Here is a 10360-nt window from a genome sequence, read left to right on the forward strand (position 1 = left end):
TCCTGCTCATTTCACTCTTCATTATTTTGTGCAAGTTCATCCATGTTTTTCAAAGATCATCAAGCTCATCATTTTTTATATCACAGTAGCATTCCATTACAATCATATACCACAACTTGTTCAGCTATTCCCCAATTGACAGGCATCCCCCAAATTTCCAGTTCTTTGTCACCACAAAAAGAGTTGCTATAAATATTTTAGAACACATAAATTCTCCTTTTCCCCTAATCATCTTTGGAAATAGACATAGTTGGGGTGGCTAGGTGGTGCAGTGGAGAGAGCACCAGCCTTGAAGTCAGGAGGACCAGAGTTCAAATCCAGCCTCAGACCAAACACTTGACACTTACTAGCTGTGTGACCCTGGACAAGTCACTTAACCTCAATTACCTAAAAAAAATAGACATAGTAGTGGTCACCAAGTGGTAATTGAAATGATGAAAACAATAACCTACATTAAAAATGTCCCATATAACTTTTTGTTTTAAGTGATAACTTTTTAGTTCTGTTTGGTCCATTTCTCCCATCTGTAGTTTCCTTCAAGCCTTTCTAACAGTTTTACCCTTTCTCAGCCCATTCTCCATCTGCAAATGAACTCTTAGTGTTTATATATTACTTTAACTCTACTTTGCTACTTATTGTGGTAGCTGCCTCTTAGTTGTTTGCCTCAAGTTAGAGTCACATTGTTCTTTCTTATCTTTCACAGTAATCAACTAGGCCACAATTATTTACTTTTTTCCTTTACCTTTTCCCTTCAATCTTTGACACATAATTACATGTGTAATTGTATAGAACCTCCCCTCTTGCTGTCCAAAATAAAAGCCTTCCTGGCTCAGTGTTTGACCTAACTGCTTCCTTTAAAAGTTAATGTATTGCAGTAGAATGAGAACTGAATTTAGAGTCTGGGTATGAATCTTGGTACTGCCACTTACTAGTTGTGTGACCTTTGTCTAGGCATTTAAACTCTCTGGGCCTCAGTTTCCTCATCTGTAAAATGAGGGAAGAGTTGTGCTAGCTGACGTGTAAGGTCTTTTTCATCTCTAAATCTATCATGCTATTATCCTTTAGACTTTCTCTGGGTAAATAGCCTAGCAACTTCCTTTTTTATTTTTTAAAGGGAAGGGGCACTGTTTTGGTGTGATTCCAAATATATTAAATTAACATAATTCATATTGTTAACCTAAAATAATCGAATATAGGTCAAAGAAATCAATTTTTTTCATAATCTAGGAGAAAACTATTTCCCTTCTGCTAGTTCCCTATATACTTTATTTCCTTTTCCATCCTCAATAATACCTTAAGCATTTGGCCCTTTCCACTGCTGTTGCAATTACCCTGTTATCTGTGTGAGTCCCTAATCTTACACGGTCGCCATTTATGCCAAAATTCCTCCTCCTTCTCTAAACATTATTTCTCCCCTAATGCCCCAACCTGAGCAAACTCCTTATTCTATTTTGGTCATGTCATCAGTCTGTTCCTTTCTACATTGCTTCTCTCTTCTTTTCGCCCATCATGGCATAAAAAGGGAATTGGTTTCAAAGAGTACATGAGAAAAATGTCAATAAAATGATTTTAATATTTCGGATAGGGGATGCAATGTAACTTCACAGATAATTTTTATTACATGCCTCCTAATTATACAATTGCAAATTCTATGATAAAACAGGTGAGAGTTGTCTGTTAAAATTGCTCATTTCCAAAGCTAACCAAATGTAAGAAGGGGAAGAAGACAACTGACTGTTTATGCAGGTTTATTTTTGTTCTTGTGAATGTTAGATAGAACACTTTCTAGATTTACAGAAGCTGAGTTCTCACCCAGAATGTGTAAAGTTATGTCAGTATCAACGGCAAGTACGTGAAGAAACACAGAAGGGAAGATGTGAGGAAGAACACATGCAGAAATACAACTTGATAATCCCCCCCTTCCAAATGTAGTTCAAATAGTAATATGACAATCATTTCTTAGCATCCAGACTAACACTTTTGTTGCTTTAGATTTGATATTAGTATTAGTCCGCTGGTATCAGCATTCATCCATTTCTTGTCACTTCCTTAACCCAAGCCTTCTGAGTTGAGAGGTCTGTAATGAATTGTGCACCCACAGGAGGAGGAATCTCATCCCATTGAAGCTGTCTGCCTTGGAAATCTGGAAGATTTACTAATGATGCTGGTCATGGTGCTGAAAGTATCATTCCCCTAAAGTCTATTCTCTTCTTCCTTGGGGAGAACAATTAGGACTTCTCTGGATAATGAAACATTTTAACCAAGGAGAAGACATGTTTATTTTCAATTACCCTGTAAGGTCCTCTGTCCATACTTCTTTAAGTCAAGCAGACAGTAGCACTATCTTTGTTAGTTATCCCAAATCTCCTGTCTCTTTAGTTACCTCTTGCTGTCACCTAAATAAAGGTAGGTCACTCCTTTTGTCACTTTCTTTGGGAATTCAGGATAGTACATGGACTTGAGGGATGAAATAGGGAATCTTGGGTTAATTGGCAAATCCACGACAATCCTAGCTCACAGATCATAAGATTTAGACCTGGAAATGATCTTAGAAGCCATTGAGTTTACCCCTCCCCTTAGTCATTTTGCAACCCAGAAGGATGAAGTATCTAAATAAAGGTCACACAAATAGTATATGGTAGAGCCTGGGTTTAAATCTAGGCCCTCAACTCTAAATCTGTTGCTCCTTGTGTTTTCCCATCCTTTCAGATGACATCATGGGTAGAATATTGACTTGGATTCAGGAAGATACTGAGTTCAAATACAGGTTCAGACACTAGCTGTATGGCCTGGGAAGTCACTTAACTTCTCTTAGCCTCAGTTTCCTCAAATGTAAACTGGGAATAATGGTACCTATCATCTAGGGATGCTGTGAAGATCCAATGAGACATTTGTAAAGCATTTTGGAAATCTAAAAGTTCTATATAAATGCTATGTATGATGATGGTTGACGATGATGAAGATGAAGATAATGAAAATGATGATGATTGTGAACAGTTACACGAGTACAAGAAATATCTGTGATTTCAACAATGTGGTACACTATTGGTGTGGGAACTCCTTCCACTAATCAATTGCAACCTATCTTCTTATCCCTTTTTTGAGATGAGGATACTAATGTACAATTCCAGCCTTATAACAGTAGAGAAGAAACAACAATTTACTTAATAGAACAAGCATTATGATATCCAGCAAAGACTTCCAAAATTTGTGGCACAATTGAGTCACCTTGTCTCCTCCAAAACCCCTATGAAAGAAAGGTTATGATTAGGTTTCCCCCTGCCCATTAACCCAGTCCTGACCAATAAGCCATTCTAAAGAAGTTGTAGCTGTCTAGATTACAAATTGTCCATTGATTCAGGAAGCTTACAGTCCGAGAACTCTTTGAAAAGTTTCATCTGCTTGATGTCTAGATGAGGGCAAGGAATGCATCAAAGTTCTAGGCACAAGGTGCAGGAGCATTTGAGTATCATCTATACCATGATGTCCAACCTCAGCAGGATGAAAAATAAAGCTGTGGAAAAGTTAGCCCATCACTCCCCAACCCTTTTTTTGTCTCCCAGTACTCTTTAATAGCACCAGCACAATGAATTCATCCATTTGATCAGGCCTTAAGTGTGTCAGGAGAAAAGGCCAAATGAAGCTGCAAAAAGTTTGGGCAGTATCTGACTCACTAAATTTAAATATTTGATAAATCTAGTATAGAAACCTAGTATAAAGTCTATTTTTTACCTGACCCTCTATTCCTCATATGTCTTTGCTTCCCTATAAACAGTTATCATCATCATTATATTTACAGAGTTGGAGCCAGTTTGTATCTAGTGGTTCTAATTTCTTTACTGTCATTTGCAGAAGTCTTCAATATTTTGTGTGTTCTTCATTTTTCTAACTTCTTATGGTGTATTAACATTTTTAGGAATTCATAGACCATGATTTGATTAGCCAATTGTTAACTTTGAATTCATTTCTAGACTTTTGCCACTGTAAATGATAATCTTATACCTTTATACAGATAGGTAATATTTTTTTTCTTTTAACAATATCCTTATATTCATAGAACACAATATGTTCAGTCATTCCCTGATCATTAGGCTTATTCATTATTTCTAATCTTTTGCTGCCATAAATAAAGCTGCTGTGATTTTTTTGAGCATATATTGGTCTTTTACTCCTCTCAGCAATGTCTTGTGTTGGTATCACATACTAGGTATGAACATTTTTGTAGATTTCATTTTATATATTCATTATGTCCTCCAAAAAATATCATACAAATTCACAGCTCCACTAGCACTTTTTCTCCACAGCCCTGCCAAGAACTTTTGTCATTTATAAATATTTGTTAATTTAGTGGGTATAAAGTGGTGGTAGATCAGTTATTTTAATTTTTATTTCTCTGATTACTGAAGAGTTTAATTAATTATAGATTTTAGATGTCAGGTTTTTGTTGGAAATGTTTATGCCAAAAGTATTTTTCCCCAATTTCTTTTTCCTTTTTATTTTACATACATTGCTTTTCATTGTATGAAACATTTTATTTTTATAGAATCAAATCTATTTTACCTCTTGCAATTTCTGTTTGGTTGAAGAGATAAGAATTATCTTCTCCACACTTGTGATAGGTTTACCATTCCATTTTCTTCTTTTTTTATGAAGTAATTTTTTAATTTAGGTTTTATGTGGGGAGCTTACAAGAGTCTGAGATACAATCAATATACTGACAATATTGTTTGAGGTATAAAAAACCCCAACCAATTCACTGTCATGTTTACTACCCTTAGCTACCTGCCTCCTTGTTATTCTGTGCCTGATTTTTCAAAAGGGATGATCTTATTCTGCTCTAGTCCTCCAATTTGTAATGGAGGCAATCCTTGCAATATCATGATTCTTTTTAGTATGAACTTTTTTTTCTTCCCTAAAGAGCATTCTATAGTTAGCTAAAGTCCTCTATTCAATCTTCACTTGGTCTTCCCTCACCTTCCAGCCATCTCAATTTGCTCAAATATGTTTCAAAACTTGCCTCTTCCTTCTCCTCTCCTGGAATTTGCCTTTACTTCTGGTCCAGAAATACCTTATTCAGGTCACCTTTGTTTCCAAAGGTGTCAGAGGGAAACCATACCTGGGAGATTCTTATCTACATTGCTGGGCTGATTAGTAAAGGATACTGCAAGGGAAACAAAAATCAGTTGCTCCAAGTAATCCTGATATCTTCAATACCGTAGACTCCTACTTGTCCCCAGTTGCATAGATTCAGGTGTATTTTTCTAATTCCTTTACTATTTCCTTAACCCAAATCCACCCTGCTTCATTTTATCAGTAATTGATTAAAGGGCAGATCTTTAGGAAAAATATGCCCTACTTTATCACACATACATAGCCTAGGATTTCTCAGGAAAACCTTATCTTCACATGGAAAGGTACCAGACATTAAAGGGTCATTTTTAACTCCTCTTACAAAATGTTCCTACATATTTCCACCTAACCTCTTTCCAACCCAGAATAATTCAACTGCCAAAATATATTCATAAGGCAACTAGCAACTTGCTAGTTAAATTCATAACTTTATGATTGATAAATCATTTTCCCTAGTTCTTAACCTGGTTTTTGTGAATTCTCTTAATGTTTTGATAACTCAGTGTTTTGATAATTAGTTTCCTTTATAACCCAATGCGTTTTCTTTTAGACATTTAAAATATTAATCAGAGAAGGGAACCATGGACTTTACCAGCCTGTCAAATAAGTCCATGACAAAAAGAAATCCCTGCTATGGGAGTACCTGAACACTGTTAAGAAAATGCCATTAAAGTAGCTATCTCAATAGGAGGCTCACTTCTTCTACCAGAAGAATTATTGCATTGAGAGCATCTTCTAATTTTCTTAGCTCAAAACCCTGATCTTTGGGGAAAGCTTGAGGCTGTTCTAACTACAAGTTTACTTTGCATAAGAAAAAGTAATGTTTCCTTCTGCTGTTTCTTGAAGCTATATGATAATGCATAGTAGTCTTAAGGGTGGTGGAGAAGTCTATAGCTACTTGTAATATGGAGCCAGGGTGCCATATTCGGACCAGTCTTTCTGCATAACCTTGTAGTCATCTCTTGTGGTTTATACAGGTGTTCCACAATCCCATGAAAAATATTTTCAGATCCTCAACAAAGAAGAACCAAGAATGATAATATATCTGAGGCTTTGAAATATGACTTAAGGTGGATATGGTCACAATTCAGGAAGCTATTAGAGATTCAGCCTTGCCTGTCTCACAGAGACATTCTCATTTTGGATTCATCTAATTGTGGATAGCTCACTCCCCAGCCAGGGGAAATTGCTAAGAGCAGCTCCAACATACAAGACAACCAGAGGAAGGAAAAACATTTACAGAACTATGGTTCTGAAGAACTCCTTTGTAAGAGATACACCCACTTCATGGAAATCTTGTGGAAAGGTATAATATAGCCACATTCTTCTTTAACCTTCAGAGTCTCTCTGGAGTTCTGGTTATTCTCTGTAAGCAATGAAAACTTCAGCAACACCATACATTATCACTAATATCCTACTTTCCTCCTCTTTGAATCCTTGATACATATTGCTCCTAACACACAAACTTACATGCATACATAAACTTCTCAGCTTTCAGTGACTTGGCACTATCTTTGACTATAGTTCTGACATCTCATTTCTCTTATCCTCATCAATAGCTCTGGCCATATTGCTGGCATGGACATATATATCAACATCTATGTGATGCTTTTGAACCCATTTTCCATGTGAATAATGTCCTCACAAGCTATTCCCACATCGAATGACCCCCTATTCCCTGTCTTTTCCCTCATTATGTTCCATTTCTTTATTATATTAAAAAAAAACCATACTGAGTACCTACTGGACACAGGAGTCAGAGGGAGATGTTGGAGGTTCAAACTGACATGGATTCCTGTCCTTGAGTGAATTGAACTCTGGTTGAGCAAACATAACACGTATATAATAAAAGACAAAAGAAATGCTGATTATCTTTGTTGAAGTGCCAAGTGAGAGGTGTGAGTGGACCAGAGACCGGGAGCTCTCATTGAAGAGAGTAATGATTAGGAAATGAATGGTTCGTTTTTCTCAAGCTCTTGATTTTTCTCTGACCTTGATTTTCATTTTATCTCTTCACGGTGTCAATTTCATTTTTTCTTTAAGTTTCTACATCTATTTACATACTTTCTGCCTGTTTTGTATAGAAATATCTTCTACCACTACCTCCTCCTCAATGTTTGATATTCAAATTTATCTTGTAGTTAAGTATAATAAATAACATAAAGTAGACTCTTGAGGAATATAAGAGTATTGGTACCAGAGTTGAGAAGTCTACAGTATAATAGGAAAAATATTAATAGCTAAGGATCTGTGCTTAAAAAGAGGTAACAGAGAATGTGATAACCATCTATTTACAAAGCAAAGGCTGACAAATTTCTGAAAATCAGGCAGCTTAGTAAATGTATTAATGTTAACCTGGGGGAGGGGACAAAAATAGTGATGCTCTGCATGATAATCCCTAGGCCAGCATTGTTTAAATTTTTTAATCAGTGATTTGATTGTATGCATAGAAAGCATGCTCATTAAATCTGCAACTGATATCAAGCTTTGAGATGGGTTTGTGAGGGCAACAGAGGGAAGCAGTATGTGAAAGATAGGTTTGGAATACAAAGTGAGCAGAATAAATTGGACAAGTAATGAGGAGCAAAGAGAAAAAAGTTAGAGAGGTCTGTATTGCAGAAAAATGATCTTGAGGTTAAGACTGTTAATTTACCATAAGCCAACCATGTAGCCATAGAAAAATAACAAATTCATAAATAACTCTTTTGAATATACTCAGATGAGCTATCTACACTATGGTTGGACTACTGGCTAATCATGAGCTTCAAAATTCAAAAGTGAAATTTAGACCCTAAGTTCAGAAAATGAATTTTAAGGTTATTAAAGGTCTAGAATCGAAGCCATGAGTAAACATCAAGAATCTGAGTTATCAGACTGGAAGAAGGGAACATGAAAAGCAAATAACACTCCAGTTGGATGAAAGGCTTTTCTGCCAATATAGCTAAAAGAAAATAAGAGGGAAGTGGGCTTAAATCAAATCAGGAGGAAGAAAGTTGGTAATAAATATGACATTTTATGAAGCCCATAAAATTCCCTCCTTTTTGCTGTGCTATCCATTCTTTTCTTGTATTATTCTTTGTTTCTATCTCCAACTTTGTTGCTTATTCTCCTTTGCATTTTTTTTCTTCCCTGTAGCTCAGAATTCTTTGTTTTCTTCTTTTACACAACCTTTCTCTCATCTTTGGTTCAGAGGTGGCTGTGGTCAGAACCAGGGATAGGGCATGGGGAGAAGAAGCAATCCTGTATAGGCCAAATGCATGTGTGTACATATAATTACAGATGGAGCCGAGCTGTTTTTTTTTTCAACCATGAAAAAAACAGGCCTGCTGGCTAATAAAATATTTCATTTACATGCCGTAAAAACTGCAGTCCATTTTTTGTTTGGTTTTGCAAAGTATCCTGTCGCTCTCATCTTATGCAAAAATAGAAGCAGTAGAAATCACTAGCAGCTAAAGCCAAAGGATAACTACATTTTCCCTATTTATTTTATCTGTTCCCTACATAATCCTACTGTTCCAGATTCCATATAGCCTTTGATCTCTTTAAGTTTTATATTTTCTTTTAGAAATGGAAACCACTAATATTTACCTGGAAGGTTTGAAAATATGTCCCTAAGAAGAGAAATTATTTTACAGAATCCTATGATCAGTTAATAGCAAGTGTTGCTGAAATTTAACTTCAAGGCTTTTTAAAAAAATTATTTTACCACTTAAAAATATACATGTGCATATATGTAGTATGTGTGTGTGTATATATATATATATATCATATGTATATGTGTATGTGCATGCACACATCCACACTTACACATATTTGCTACTAACAAACTGTGTGACCTTGGTAAGTTACTTGATTCCTCTGTCTCCTTTTCCTTATCTGCAAAACAAAGGCCTTATATTAAATGCATTCTAAGCTCCATTCTGGCCCTAAAATTCTATGATTCCAGTTTTGTGATTTTACTGCAGTTTGTTTCCCTTTTGTTTCTAAAGAAACCAAAGTCACACACTTTTCTTTGTTTCCTTTTGTGTCCATGAACAAGTCTACTGATTCTCTTTCTCAATAAGAATATCACAAGTCTTTGGATTTTATTTTATTAATTGCTTTCTCCATCGGCAGCAAGAATACATTGGTACATGGTTATGTTTCTCTTTACTATTACTTAATTTCAATTATCATTTAATTTTGGACAGTGAAGCAGGTGATTCTGAACTAGAACCTGTACAAAAAAAAGCAAAGTAAAATGTCCCATAGGAAATTTCATGTATTTATTTTGATTTTTTAATTCAGTAGCATTTCCTATTTGGTTAAAAAGAATACTTCTCTCACTAGAAAAGGATTCCAAAAACATAAAGTTTAGTTTTAACCACTTAGTGCTGAACTACATTGCAAAACAGTTGGCTGTCAACCTTCAGTTTAAACTGCCCGTCTGAATTTGTGCCCTCCATTGTAAGATGGTTTAAATGAGAAAGCAGTAAAGTCTAGCAGAAAGAGCATTATGTAAGAAATTAAATGACCTGGGTCTGAGTCCCAATTCTGTTATCTACTAGGTATGTAACCTTGGGAAAATCACTCAACTTCTTTGACCCTCAACCTCCTCATCTCAGAAATAGAGATGAAAATAACACTTGAGCTATCTAACAAATTTTCTATAAGACTCAAATGAGGTAAATGTGTGGAAACATCATTGTTTCCACATACTGCTGAGCACTTTGCATTCATGCACCTAGTGTGTATGGAATACTTTGGGATTTTTGTGACTCATGGTTCCTTCCCACACGGAGCCTATAGTTTAGTAGGGGATTAAGACACAAATAATCATCACTATAATGTATAGTATTGTGTAATAAGAACAATAAAGTTGCAAAGCAAAATGCTATGCCAGGTTCAAGGGGAAGGACCATTATGACAGATGCAGCGGGGTATAATGCTTAGATTGCAGAGTTAGAAATTATTAGAAATCAATTAAAATCTTACTTCTGATATGTTCTAAGAAGTAGGGCCAAGGACAAGCCTTGTTTTCTGTTTTCTCCTCATGCAAATAAGGATGATAATTTCACCTGTAGTAGCTCCTTCACCATGTTATTGTGAGACACAAGTGAGATAACGTATATAAAACACTTTGCACGTGTTAAATGACTACATAACGGATAAGTGAATGAAAAACATCAAGAGCTTGTCTTGTGACAGGCATTGTACCAAGTACTATGAATACATATAATGAACTGATACA

Source organism: Vombatus ursinus, unplaced genomic scaffold, assembly GCF_900497805.2.
Source record: "Vombatus ursinus unplaced genomic scaffold, bare-nosed wombat genome assembly UNPS02014818.1, whole genome shotgun sequence".
NCBI classification, from domain to species: domain Eukaryota; kingdom Metazoa; phylum Chordata; class Mammalia; order Diprotodontia; family Vombatidae; genus Vombatus; species Vombatus ursinus.